The sequence below is a fragment of the Dromaius novaehollandiae genome, chromosome 16 (assembly GCF_036370855.1).
Source record: "Dromaius novaehollandiae isolate bDroNov1 chromosome 16, bDroNov1.hap1, whole genome shotgun sequence".
NCBI lineage: Eukaryota > Metazoa > Chordata > Aves > Casuariiformes > Dromaiidae > Dromaius > Dromaius novaehollandiae.
The window spans coordinates 7,988,876-8,001,919 of record NC_088113.1 but is presented as its reverse complement, the minus strand read 5'-3'; positions in this window follow the sequence as shown (position 1 = coordinate 8,001,919).

The window sequence follows — 13,044 nt, the reverse complement described above, 5'->3', positions numbered from 1 at the left end:
ACTTAAGTTTACTTTCTCTTGCTCTCTTTCTCTTGGGTACATGGAAGCTGCAAGATGTTTGTAGGTGGTGTCTGGCCATGGCTACTTGAATCATCAGAAACCTTGTGCTCCACTGGGCTCTGCTTTGGGGACAGCTAGTCAAAAGCAGTCAAGTGTTCAGTGAGGGGTGTCCACTACCAGATGTAGACCAAAGCCACTGTTCCCCCTTAGGTCATGGTTGTTATTGAAGACCTTTAAACCTGAGAGTCCTTCTCCAGGACAAGGGTAGCAGTGGGGAGAGCACAGGCTGGAAATAAAATAGCTCATATTTGAAGCATCCAGAAAAGTATGCAAGTATGCTCAGAAGGTGTCAGTGATCTCCGGCTTCCCTTGCTGTATAAATTGTGCCAGCCTGGTGTCAGAACGGGCAGATGAAGGCAGAGTATTGGCACCAGATTCAGATGGATGGGAGAATCAGTTTAGATCCATATCAGGACCCAAACCAGAAAGGCTTATTTTCCAATTCAATTCTGCTGAAATCTCAAGGCCCAGTTGGCCTCCTGTGCTCCTGTTTGACTGAGGGTGGTGTTCTCATTAGGGGTGATAATTGATATTTTCAGCTCTGAGCCTCCGATGGGACCTTCTCCAAGGTCCAGGACAGCACAGATGCAGCCCTGCCACGCCAGTCTGCTTCACAGGCCAGCTTCCTCCCCAAGGAACCTGCCTCTGAGACTGACTTGGAGGAGGAAGATAGGTTGCTTTTTTGTTTTTGTTTTTTTTTTTCCAGAGCAAGCAAGAGCTGTGTGAATACTTGAATGCATGTGTACACTTGCCTTCCAGCCTATTCTTGTTATCTTTTGAACAATTGGCCAATTTCAAAGTGATTTAACAGAGAAGTAGAGCTTATAAAGGTATTATATTCCCCCAAAGTTCTGTAAAAATAGCTGAGCAGGTGAGGAAGAGTATCATCCATGGGCCCAACTGAGGGAAAGCCTGCAGCATGAAGTCACTTCTTATAACGTGTTAGAAAATCTTCCTTAGGACTTTCCATAAGAAATTTGGTAATTCTCCTGGCTGTGCAAGTGCCTAAAGTGCGGCAGATGGCGGAACTTTGTTTTTCATCTTTAACAAAAAAAAAAAAAAAAAAAAAAAGTGAGGGGTGGATGTTGATGATGTCTCATGCTTGGAGGCCTTGGGGACCATAGTAGTTACCTAAACCAAAGTTGCCATTGATAGGAAGCATGAAAGGACACCATTCTCAGTTGAACAACAAGGAAATAATGGGAGTAGATAATTCTAGGAAAAATCAAACTTGAATACCTTGTAATTCTTTCTGTTCAAGAGATCTACAGTGCCTTGAAATCACTTTATGCTTATAGTTTTGTAGAAAGTTGGTAGGTAATTCTGTCACTGTTTTACATGTGGGGAAACAGAGGCACAAGGACATGGAAAGTCTGTGGCAGAATCAGGCTTTCAGCCCCTGGTTCTCATCTCAGAGCCTTAGTCACAAGACATTCCATTTTCTTGTAACCAAGGAAATAGAGGAAAAGGAAATGAAGAAGCTGTTCGTTGGTGGCTGTCATTCCTCATGAAAAACTTCAGCAGTGTTTTCTATTTTTACAATAGTTTTTTTTTAGAAAGTCTGCCAAGCTTGATTTCAAAACTGTGAAGTTGGAGAATCTCTGACATTGTTCAGGTCAGTCATTCCAACGGTTAATAATTTTTATTAAAAACAACCCCTTCTTACAGAGTATTTTGAGATGGTGAATGAAGGCCCAGCTCTGCTGTCCTTGAAGCTCTTTGCTTTGTTTGCCACTAAAGCCAGAATTTCTTCTAGAGCCTCTGCATACAGACAGTATGGGTGTTACATTTAATATTACTCACATATGTCCAGATATGCAAGTGACTGACCTTGACACCTAGATAAATAACTCTTCCCTGCCATTTCCGCCCTTTCAGGAGTTCATGTGTGAAAGATTCACGGTGGGGCTGGCTGGAGTCTGCCTTCCTGGGGGAGAATTTTGCAAGCTAAAAAAGAAGGCCTAAAACCATCAGGATGTCTCTCTGAGACAGAAAATCTGTCAGAGATTATTCTGAGCTGTGTTCCTAATCAACCCGAGGCAATGGGAAAATTGTATGCTCCTGTGATTTAATCAAGAAAAACCCAGCATGGTCCAGCCGTTCCTCAGAAGTTAGGATGCTATTTTGTACTAAGAACATGGCAGCAGAAGGCAGAGCAAACACATTCCCCTGGAGCCAGCAAACAGAGGCCTGAGCAGATAAACTATCTGAAAAATGGTTACACTCTATACCCTGCTTAGACTCCCCGTACACGAAATGGCCAGCTAATAACAGACAGATCCTGAAATCAGGATTGAAGGTGTTGTGAGAGAGCTGCCGCACTCTGCTAACTTTCAATAATCGGTGAAGCAATGGCAGTAGAGTTTGTGCACTGCAGTGGAAGAAATCTATTAAGAGTCCTTTCCAAGGCTACGCTGCTGGGGAGAACAGTTAATTGAAACTATAGTGCTTATTTTAATTGTGTCTGTCCATAAGCTTTTGCTCAAATTGCTGTGTTGAGCTGGCTTCCCCACTCCAATAGCTCTGCTCCTGAGTTGAGTGATGGTACTGTATTAGTACGTGGTTTTTTTTTACAGCAGATTTGGATTTACTTTTGTAAAGTGCAGCAGGACTTCAGAGCTGGATAAAAATCAATCCTTCAGGTTCTTTCCTGCAGAGAGATGGGGCTGTCTTCATCCTTTCCACGCCCAGCACCTGTCTCAGAGGGTTGTCTCCAGCCTGCAGAGCGGCGCCCACAGAGAGTCTCGCATTAGCATCCATCAAGCTTTGCACTTCGAAGGGGAACAGCACGTTGACATTGGTTTGGCATGGATGGAGGGGAGGTCTGAATTACCCAGACACAGGGCCTTGCTGAGGCCATTCCCTTTCTGAGTGCCAAGGTAGGATCTCTGCACACTGCAGAACTGAGATGTGTAAGCTCCAAGCCAGTCTGGGTGCCAGACACGGTTTGTGTGGGTGGTTTGCACTTTGCTATTGGCCGTGGTGTATGTATAAACTAGAGACAGCTGCTGAGATGGAGAAAGGAAGTTGTGCAGTGGATTACTTAAATATGGTCTGTCCCGCTAACTGCTAGGAATGCTGTTGCCAGTAATACCAGCCAGTTTGAGCGGAAGAAGCGATTAGGAAAAATGGGGTATTAGTGCTTAAAGTGATCCCAGGAGACCAGCAGCCAAGTGATAAGGAGAGGTGTTAGAAAAGATACCCAAGTCAGAAGCCAGATTAGCACATAGCAAATACACGGCAGCCAAGGCTACGCTGCCAGCCAGGCAATGGGTAATCCGGTGCATGGGAATGTGGCTGGCACGGAGGGAGCCAGGCTCCCAGCTGGGGGTGTTTAGCTGCTGGACGGACAGCACTGATGGCTCTTAGCACAGCATTTTGACTGTGCTGCTTGCTTGATTGCCTTAAAATAAAGAAATTCCAAGTAACGGTTCTTGTTGATAAATCCATTTTGTGCTGCAGATGTCAGAAACCAGGCTGCACTGCAGATCCCCTTTGTGGGTGCTACTTTTCCAGATGAGACACAAATGCTGATTTTTAATAACTACAGAGATAACTGATCAGTGAAGTTTGTCAGTGTCTTGTATTAGTCTAAATCGCCAAGTCTAACTATTCTTCCCTTCAGTTAGGGTAACCCTTTTGCCTTTCCGGAGGGTCTAATGGCTGGTGTGCTGACCAGCAGTCCTGGAGTTTCTTTCTAGCCAGACTGCTGCACTGCTGGGTGACCTCTGCAAGCCACTTCTCTTGCCCATTTTCTCCCAGTGCGAAGTGAGGGTGATGGTATGACCAGGGCTTTGAGATTGGCAGATAACATGAAGTTTGTAAGTGATGTTGGCTATTACATTGCTGGGAAGGACTTGATTTAAACCAAGAGCGGTGCCGGCCAGTTGTGGTTAGGCAGTCACCTTAAGGCAGACTGAGTCTGTGATTCTGGTGATAGGGGACATTTCTGTCACTGACTCCGTGCCAGCGTTTGCAGGACTTGGAGCAGGGACCAGATGGAGAAGAAAAACTACCCTAAGCAAAGAATTGAAGAAAAAGGTTTTTCACATGCTGCCTCCCTTCACGCATAGGGGGTTTTCGGACGTGATAGGTCCAGGGTGCTCCTTGGCTGCACACTCGGTGCAGAGCCGCCTTGCTGCCAACCCCATCCTGGTGCAGATCGCCGCTGGTTTCCACCCGTGCTCTGCACCCATGTCCTTACATCTGGCCTTCCTCGTGGGGAGCCCGTGTGGTGACAAGATGAAAATTCAGCACGCTTGCATCCCTACACAGCCTAGCGCTCGCGCTTGTTTATATTTATACTGCTCCGGCAGTGTGAAGGGAACTTAGTGTAAATTAAATTGAGTGTAAATTATCCTTATTTCAAAACCACTTCACAGTGCCAAGAAAGTCTAAACTGGTTTTAAGACTGCATGGGAATGAAGCTTGTTGCTTTAAAATCCGATCACCTTGTGCTTGGGACCCCTGGGAGGCTTCAAAAGTCTCTAGCAGAGTCTTGCTTTGTTTGCTTGGATTAAAAATGTAAATATATTTAGGCTATAAGTGCAGAATGGGGAGAAGGGAAAAGATTAAAAATATTATGCATTTCCGATTTTTAGATTTATGCTCTTCCTCATAAAAGTGTGAATGACATTTATTTGGCTGGCTGCATAATCCATGTTAACAAGACAATTAGTATGTGCTGAAAGTTATTATTTTCCTCAGCACGTCAAAGTCAGGACTGCTGCTGGATTTGGAATGAAGCCTTGATTCATTTCTTCTTCGCAGTATAAGATAATATTGAATTTTTCTCCAAAGATCTTGACAGCATGTAATTAATACTTTTTTTCCCTTCCTTAAATAAAATGGAGCAAAACACAACAACCTAGCTGGGGAAAAATTCATAGAAAAATGAACATCTCTTTTTTCATCATGTATTGAGTGAATTCTGTGCTTGCTAAAGGTAACAGATTGACAGCCATGGATGACTACAACTCTCTGCTTGTTCAGTGAGCAAGCACAGTGCTAGCAAAGGCAGAAAGTTTTTTCCACGCACCGCGATGTGTCTCTACTGCATAGTTTTGCTGCAGTTGCTCACCTCTGCTCACGCTGATTTGAAACCATTTGGGTGACAGAATCTGGAGTCAGACAGAGTTCCCAGACACTGCCACACTGTAAGTGATTCTGTGTTACTTAAAATGGTGCAAATACTGCGGTCACTGCTTGCTTCTGTTTGCAGGATCCCGGCAGGTTTTGCCAGGGCCTGTGTTACTTTGCTGAAGGTTTCTTCTCCAGCGGGACTCTGGCTGGTTTATTAAAGCCTGTGCCTGTGCACATTGGGGGTTATAAAAGGCCATTCCTTAGCAGCATTTTTCACTTTTTCTCTTAACATTTCCTGCTTTCTCCCCCTGCTCTACATTGCAGAGCTATACGTCTTTTTGCCAGCTAGGCAGGGACTGCTAACACCTTGGGTCTGGCAGCACGGGGCTTGCTGCAGGATCCACTTGGCCTCAGCAAGTCTTGCAGCCATGGCTCAGGCTGTGGTGTTGGGAAGCTTCAAAAGAGCTAATTTCAAGCTCCGGCAAGTACCTGAGCATGTGCTGCTTTGCAGATCACCTTGGGGCAGACAGCCCCGTGCTTGCCCCAGGAGCAGTGGTGGGCAGCAGCCAGGGCAGGAGGCTGCCTGTGGGCTGGGTGAGCCCCCACCCCAGGGCAAGGCTGGGCTGGAGGCCACGTAGTGGAGAAGTGCCCTGAGCAGAAAGGGTAGGGTCGCTAGAGAGCATGTGGATAGCCCTGCTTTCTAGGTTTCATGTTCTTTTTTTATAGTAGGACTTTGGTACCTGGTGGTAAGTGGACATGAAGCCTGTCCTGGCTGAGGAGTGGTGGCAGCTGAGCGTGGGGGAACCTGTAATGGGGTGAGCAGAGCTCTGGGTTGGAAGGAGGCAAACACTGGAAATCAAGAAATGCTCCATCTTAGCTTATTCATGTCATCTTAGGGTGATAGTCACTGGTCCTGCACTGTTCCTTCCCAAGAACCTTCCCAGAGCAAGAGCGGTGGTGCTGGGGCTGTGAATCCAGACTGAGCAGCAGATGAGTTGCCCTACCAACAGTTTGTACTGCAAGGTGGAAGGGGTGTAGAAAAGCAGGCTGCATTATACCTGAGAATTTCCCTCCGTCCCGGTTAGTATCCGAGCATTGCTAGGTGATGCCAGGTGCATCCCTGGTGGGTGGTCAGTAATTGCGTGCTCCTCCTTTGCACTGAGCTCTCAGCGGGATATTGGGTACCTGCAGAGTGGATCAGTCAACAGGAGACGGGGATGCTCTGCCGTTGGAGCAGCGCTGTGCAGGAAGGGGAGCTCATCGGAGGCTGAAGCTCTGTTGCTGGCTCTGCAACTGATTTTGTCTGGGCATCACAGGTGTCTCTGCATCTCAGCTTCACCACCTCTAACAAGGGGAACAGCACTTTTCTGCTTCTCCAGGGAAGATGCAGAGAGCAATTGATTAGCATTTGTGAGGCAGAATGATAAACACCCCCAAAAAAGACCGTGGATAATCAAGCGCAGGGTTTGGAGGGGTGCAGTAAATACAGCAGAGCTCCCACATTGAATACGAATTAATTTAAACATTGAATAACTCTCCTACTCCCTGAGTGCTGTCTATCCTGTGCGCTGAATGAGGCAGGGGTCCTATGGATAAAAGAGTGTGATTAAATTCTGAAACATCATTCATCCGTACAAGGGGACTGGAAAGCTGTGCAAGCATAATTGTAATTAGTGAGAAGAGCCATTCTGGCAGGGCGAGTGGAGAGGGCAAGTCTGCACATACAAAGCTGATCACGCTAACCTCCACGGTAGCACCGTTGGCTTCGGGAGCATGAAAGTAGGGTGAGATCAGGCCAACTATCTTTGACAAATAGCAAATGTGGCAGGGAAATTGATGAAAAACTTCAGAGAGGTGAAAAGATTTAGGGTTAGGCATGAAAAATGTAAGTGTTCCTGGCAGCACGACAATCTTCAGAGTCGTATTTCAATTCCTGGGGGAGAGCTCTTTGTTTAGGAAGGTCACCAGTCTCCTAGCCAGCTACCGCTGTAACTTGCACAAATAAGCATGCAGATTTACCCCTCTCCTTAAACGTGGCCACACAACTAGAATTGCAGCGTTCGTTTGCTTTGGATTCAAAAACTGTTCTTTTAACAGGCTTCCCCTATTTCCCCCTGTAAAACATTTGTCGATGAGAGTCTTTAATTGCTCCAGATCCGGGTCCTCTGGGTACAGCTTAATTCCTTTCTTCTGGCATCCTGCTGCGTCCAAGCTTGGTTCGCTGCAGACCCAGTTCAGCTACAAGAAACTCATTTAGGCCATTAACTGCAGCAGGTGCAAGCTCAAGCCTTCGAGAAAGGCTGTTAGACGACATGCACAGATCAGCCCCGAGTAAAGGTTAATTTCATTCATCAGAAGATGAGATTAAACCACTCTAACTGGTAGCTATTGTTCTGGGCTCTATTATGAGCATTGACACAGACCGGTTCAGGAGCAGTAGTTTCTGTGTTTTCTCTTGCTGTTGAAACACTAGAATAAATTAGGCCCCAGCAACCCTAAACGTAAATAATTCCTACAGGGTTTTTCTGTCATGTCTCGGCCAATCTCTGTTATTATTTTCATAATTATGCCATTCTCCATCTGCTTGATGGAGCTAATGTCTCGCTTTGTCAGTCACTGGCCCATCTTCCTCCAGTGTCTCAGCAATAGGCAGCCAGAGTATGCAGAAATTAGGTTATTTTCCAGGCATTTAAATTACAGCTTTTAGTGCATGCGTATTCATCTTTATGTGTATTCATTGACTGGCTCCTCCTCAATTTTGCCTCATCAGGAAAAGCAGCGTTGCTCCAATCGCTAGAAACGAAGGAAGAAATTCCTTGGGCCGCTAAATGGGTGCAAGGGGGGATCAGCGCTGGTGGGGGGCGCAGAGCCGTGGGGCAGACGTGGCCCCTGGTCCCGCTGTGTCTCGCAAGTGGACCCGGAGGCAGGATGGGTTGAAAGGTGCCTGTATCTCCCCATGTCCGTGTTTCATGGTGCGCGTGGGTACAGCTGCAGTGCTGTTCAAACAGCAGTGAGGGGCTCATCTCTTGCCTCCCCTTTGCCCCCAAAACCTGACTGAACCCCCCAAAAGACAAAGAAAGGTGGTCTCCTCTGGCAAGGCCAGAGGGAGTTGAGACCGTGCATGAGAGCAAAGCAGCCACATGAGCTGTGCTGTGGGGCTTGGCTTGTTCTGTGAAAGGCACTTACTTTCTCCTGTAGGTGCTGATAGCGATATGCCTCAGCAAAAAGTGATATGGGGGGCACAGCTTTTGCAGGATGCCTCCGAGAAGAGCCTTTTTTTGATGCCCTCCCTTTTTGCATGGGGTACAGCCCCTTTTTGCTTTTCTTCTCGTATGTTTTAGATGCTCCAGCCTCACTATAAAGGAGAGACAAAAAGAAAGGTCTCCTGGATGCAGGGCAACACCATGCAGGGCCTCCAGCCAGCTTGGATATGCTGGAGCAGGATTTTAAACTGGCCAGCTCACGCATTGCTAGTCAGAGCTGGAACAGCTCGGCACAGGCTTTAAAACTTGCTGGAAATCTGGGTAAATACTTTGCTAGGTAGCCCACGGCACTGACGCTAGCAGTGCCCGGGCTGGCTGGGCAAGCTGCAAGCTTGAAGGTGATGGGATTGTGCACCTTTCCCAGCCTGACTCCGTGGAGAGCCAGCAAACTGGGGGAGAGCATCTGGCCCCCTTGCATGCCCAGGGGCAGAGGGAGCAGGACATGCCGCAGGACAGAGGGTGATTAATGGCATCAGCATCGCTGTGCATGCCTGCGTCCCTGCTGGGCAGGGACGGTTTCCCACTGATCTGAATAAAGGTGGATGAAGAAAACACAGCGTAGAGGTGCTGTCCGTAAAAAGCGAGGCTGTACGGCTTCGTCGGGGGTGCAGGACAGGCTTGTGGGCGCCTGCGGCCCCGACTGCTTTGATAACGCGGCTCCAGCAGGGCCGACGTAGGCCACGCCTCCTCGGAGCTCGTTATCCTGGCCAAAGCACAAAACAGGTACCGGGCCCAGGCTGCCTCAGTTAAAACTAGCTGGAGTAGCTCTGCACAGACATGCCCTAAGAGAAAGCACTGGTTATGTGTATTGCGCTGCAGTGGATACCTGCAAACGGACATGCACCCTGCTAAATGCATCCACGGTAAAGAGCTAAGGCTGTTGCGTACTTAATATTTCAAACATTCCTAAGCTAGATTGATATGCCATAAATGAACAATGTCAGGTGGCAATGGACATTAGGTAAGAAGCAGCTGGAAGTGATCTGCCTGTGTTTGGGATCTGGCACTGCTAGGAAACTGCTTATATTTGCAGCAGCTTGAAAAACCTTAAGGGATTTTCAGAGAGGTGCGCTATATCCTGGGTGAGAAGGGGGACTCGTCTTCTTGCCCCTCGGGGGTAGTTGCTTTGCCCAGGGCCCACTGTCAGGACCGGATTCTCCTCCAGCGCAAGCCAGCATCACTGCACAGCTGTGTGCGGCTGGCCTGTGGTCTGGAAGCTGCACGCTGGCTTCGGGGGCGAAAGCGTTCTTCCTGAATTTCACATTAAAATGAGGAATTGGGTAACCGAGTGCAGAGATCTGAATTTCAAGTGTGGATGCTCTGTTTAATGAGAGATCGAATTTCTTCACTGATCAGTAAGGGTTACCATTTGTTCATTCCATGAGCAAAAAATACAGCTACACCTCCTGCAGCCAGCTGACAGATTTGCTTATTTCACTTAGTTTTTACCCGTCTTGGTGTACAGTTTGCAGTTCATTTTTGGCACGTTATTTGTAGAATGTAGATTTGGTTCCAGGTCTTTGGTCACTAATAGATTATTCAGTTTAATACGGTGTTTTGTATTGTATGTATGATATCTGCCTTGAATATTTGCCAGATTTATATTATTTATTTCAGAGGAGATACTGTGTCCCCTTCAGCCTGAGTGGTTAACAAAAATTTGAAGTCTGGCTGATTTGTTTCTGTTAGGATGAGAAAGCAGTGATATGCATCAGCTACCTTGTTTGTGTAGCCCTTTTTTTTAATCATGTGCAGAAAAAAAAAAAGAAAAAAGCACATCAGTCATGTTTCCTTAAGCACAATGGGGATAATTCAAGCAGATTCATAAGCCAGAAATCAACACATCTGCCACTCCAGTGAGTTCTCTGACTGAGAAACTAAATCTCTCTCATGTGCCAAATTCATGACTTCCCTTGACTTTCTGCCTCAGGACCACAGGGCTGGGAGCAGAAGGGCAGCTCTACCCTCGCCTACCCACTGTCCACATCTCCTACCACACCCAGACGGCAGCCGTTTCCACTGATGGAAGGACGCAGCTGGTAAAAGTTACCCCAGCAGGCTGAGCTGGCAGTCCAGACTGCCATTAGCATCCAAGTCTGAGGCTCAGCATCTCAAAGAAAGTCTTCAGGAAACTCACTTTGTCCCTGATTTAGAAAAGGTACCTAGAAGAATTCGTTGTCCCGTGTGATGCCGTCTAGGACAGAGGATTTCTTCTCTACCGGCACAGCCAGCCTTGGCCCTACAATGTGCCAGTTTAGCATCGTGACTGGACACTGGGGGCTGCATCCCATTTTTCTTCTGATAAAATCTATTAAATATGCTCCTGACACGCCTGGGCCTCAGGGGTCTGAATCCAAAATGTAGCAGCCATTCGCCACCCAGAGCACAAGTCAAGCTGGGAAACACTGCAACTCTTCAGTCCTTTACAAGGGTGGCATCAAGAATGGGCAGTTTATTTTCAGTTTGGTTGACAAACTCTTGCAGAAGAGAAACCTCTGTGATAGTAAAACTCATTTCAGGAAAAAAAAAGAAAAAGGAAGAGAAAAATATTCCTGTTATGAAATGTAAACTCCCTGCTGTGGAAAACTATTGAGGCAAGTAGATGAGTAAGATTATAAAAAGGATTAGGTATGGATTATCCAGGATTAAGACAATGAACTCTCTTGGATAAAATTCACAAGAGGTTTTCATCTAAATGTGTTTGGGGTCCTAGATAAACTATTACCTTGTGTTAGGAAAAAAAATAAAAACCTCTCCTGGATTGCGAAGAACTACAGACTTTCTTTTTTTCCCATTTCCTCCTTAAAAAAAAAACAAACAACAAAAAAACAGATGAACAAGGACTGAGTGAAATGACCTCATAATACCAACTGGCAACAAAGTAGCAGGTCAAATTTAATGTAGCTGAATGTAAAGTATGCATGTGGGGAAAAAAAGTGTTAACTGTATATAAACTGGGATGGACCCTGGCCTGACTGTTGCCCTGAGGAATGAGATACTGGAATTACAACAGATAGCCCCTATGGAAATGTCAGCTTAGTGCTCAGGAGCAATCAAAACTATGAATCAAATGTGCAAAGGGGACAGAGCAACTTCTCCACCAGGGACAAACGGTGAAGGGTCCAAGGGTCTTCAACTTGGAAGAGGAAGGGTGGAGAGGAGATTACAGCAGAGCTAGAGAAAATCAGGAGTGGTTTGAATTGGGAAGAGAGGTTCACTCTCTCTCCTAAACATACACAAGATCAAACTAAAACAGCAGGTTCAGAAAACCTTAAATAAGGTTTTGTTTCTGGCAGTGGCTTGCTCAGGTGTGGTTCTTGGGACACTGCGATATTAAACCTGGCAGAGGTTTGAAAGGCAACTAGCGAAAAGGTAAGGAGAAAAAATCACAATGGCTTTCAAACCTTGAGGGATACTGCCCTGGCTCAGCAGGTCCTTGAGCCACAGACAGCAGGAAGCTGAGACAGTCCCAGGGACACGTCAGCACATGCTTGTCCCCCACTCACAAATGGCCCCACAGGTTCTCACTGGTGGCTGCAGGAGAGGGAAGAGGCAGACACAGACTTTTGCTCCTCTGCAGTGAGCTCCCTGCAAAGCTGTTGGCCAGGAAGCAGAAGCCATCTGAGACCTTTGCCACACCAGGCACTGCTCCTGCTCCTCCTTGGGCTCCCTGCAGCCCCCAGCACTTCTGCTCCTCACAGCTGTCCCTTTCCTGACAGCAGCAACCCAAGCCAGAAATGTTTTGGCATATGTATGCGTCTCTGTGATACCTGCTCAGAAAAGGACATGGGGCAGATGCCTCTCACCCCAGCATGGACACAGTCCAGCTAACAAGGACAACATTTGGTCTGTACCATGCTGGAAAGGAAAATACGTTACGTTAATTATTCCCCAAGCCTTCCACTACTGCCTTTTTGGAGTAAAGCACTGTTATCAGTGTATGTTATGTAGCATTAATACACAGCATCATCTTTCACAACTTGCTCTTAACAAAGCGAGTTTGGGACTGCAACAGTCCAAGTTATCAGTTCCATTCGTATTTCTAATAGAGGTGATATTGCTTGGTTGTAGACAGCGAAAAATAATTTTCAGATGTTGCTGCTACTCTCAGCAGGGTATAATAGAAACTCATTATCGTTCACAAGTCTAACTTAATTACATTTTTTCTTGAAGGATGTTATGCTGGCTCAGCATGACGTGGGTCTCTTCTACATACATTCAGGGGCTGCCTTCTCAAAATTTACTGTTATCTGTAGTAGAGACCTAAGAAAGGTGGGAAGCAGCTTTAGAACTTTCCTTTTTTCAATGCAGACTGCAACACGGCTCTGCTAGGGCTCAGAGGAAACATTATCCGTGTCCAGGATCTAGATGAAGAGAATAAGATGTTACCTTGCTCCTTTCTAGGCTTGTTGTATCAGATGGTAGCAGAGACTGAAAATTAGTATCGTCTCCACTGGTCGAATCTTGAAGGCTTAACTTGTTCTTTGCTTAACTCTCCTTCACAGAAGATTTACGGTGTTAGTGTGAGTTTGAAGGAGCATAACAGAGGAGTTTGGGACTCAATCCAGGGGTAATAAAAGCATTCTTTGGTTACCCTTTGGATGACCTCTAGGTATAATTTGATGCTGGACATACTGCC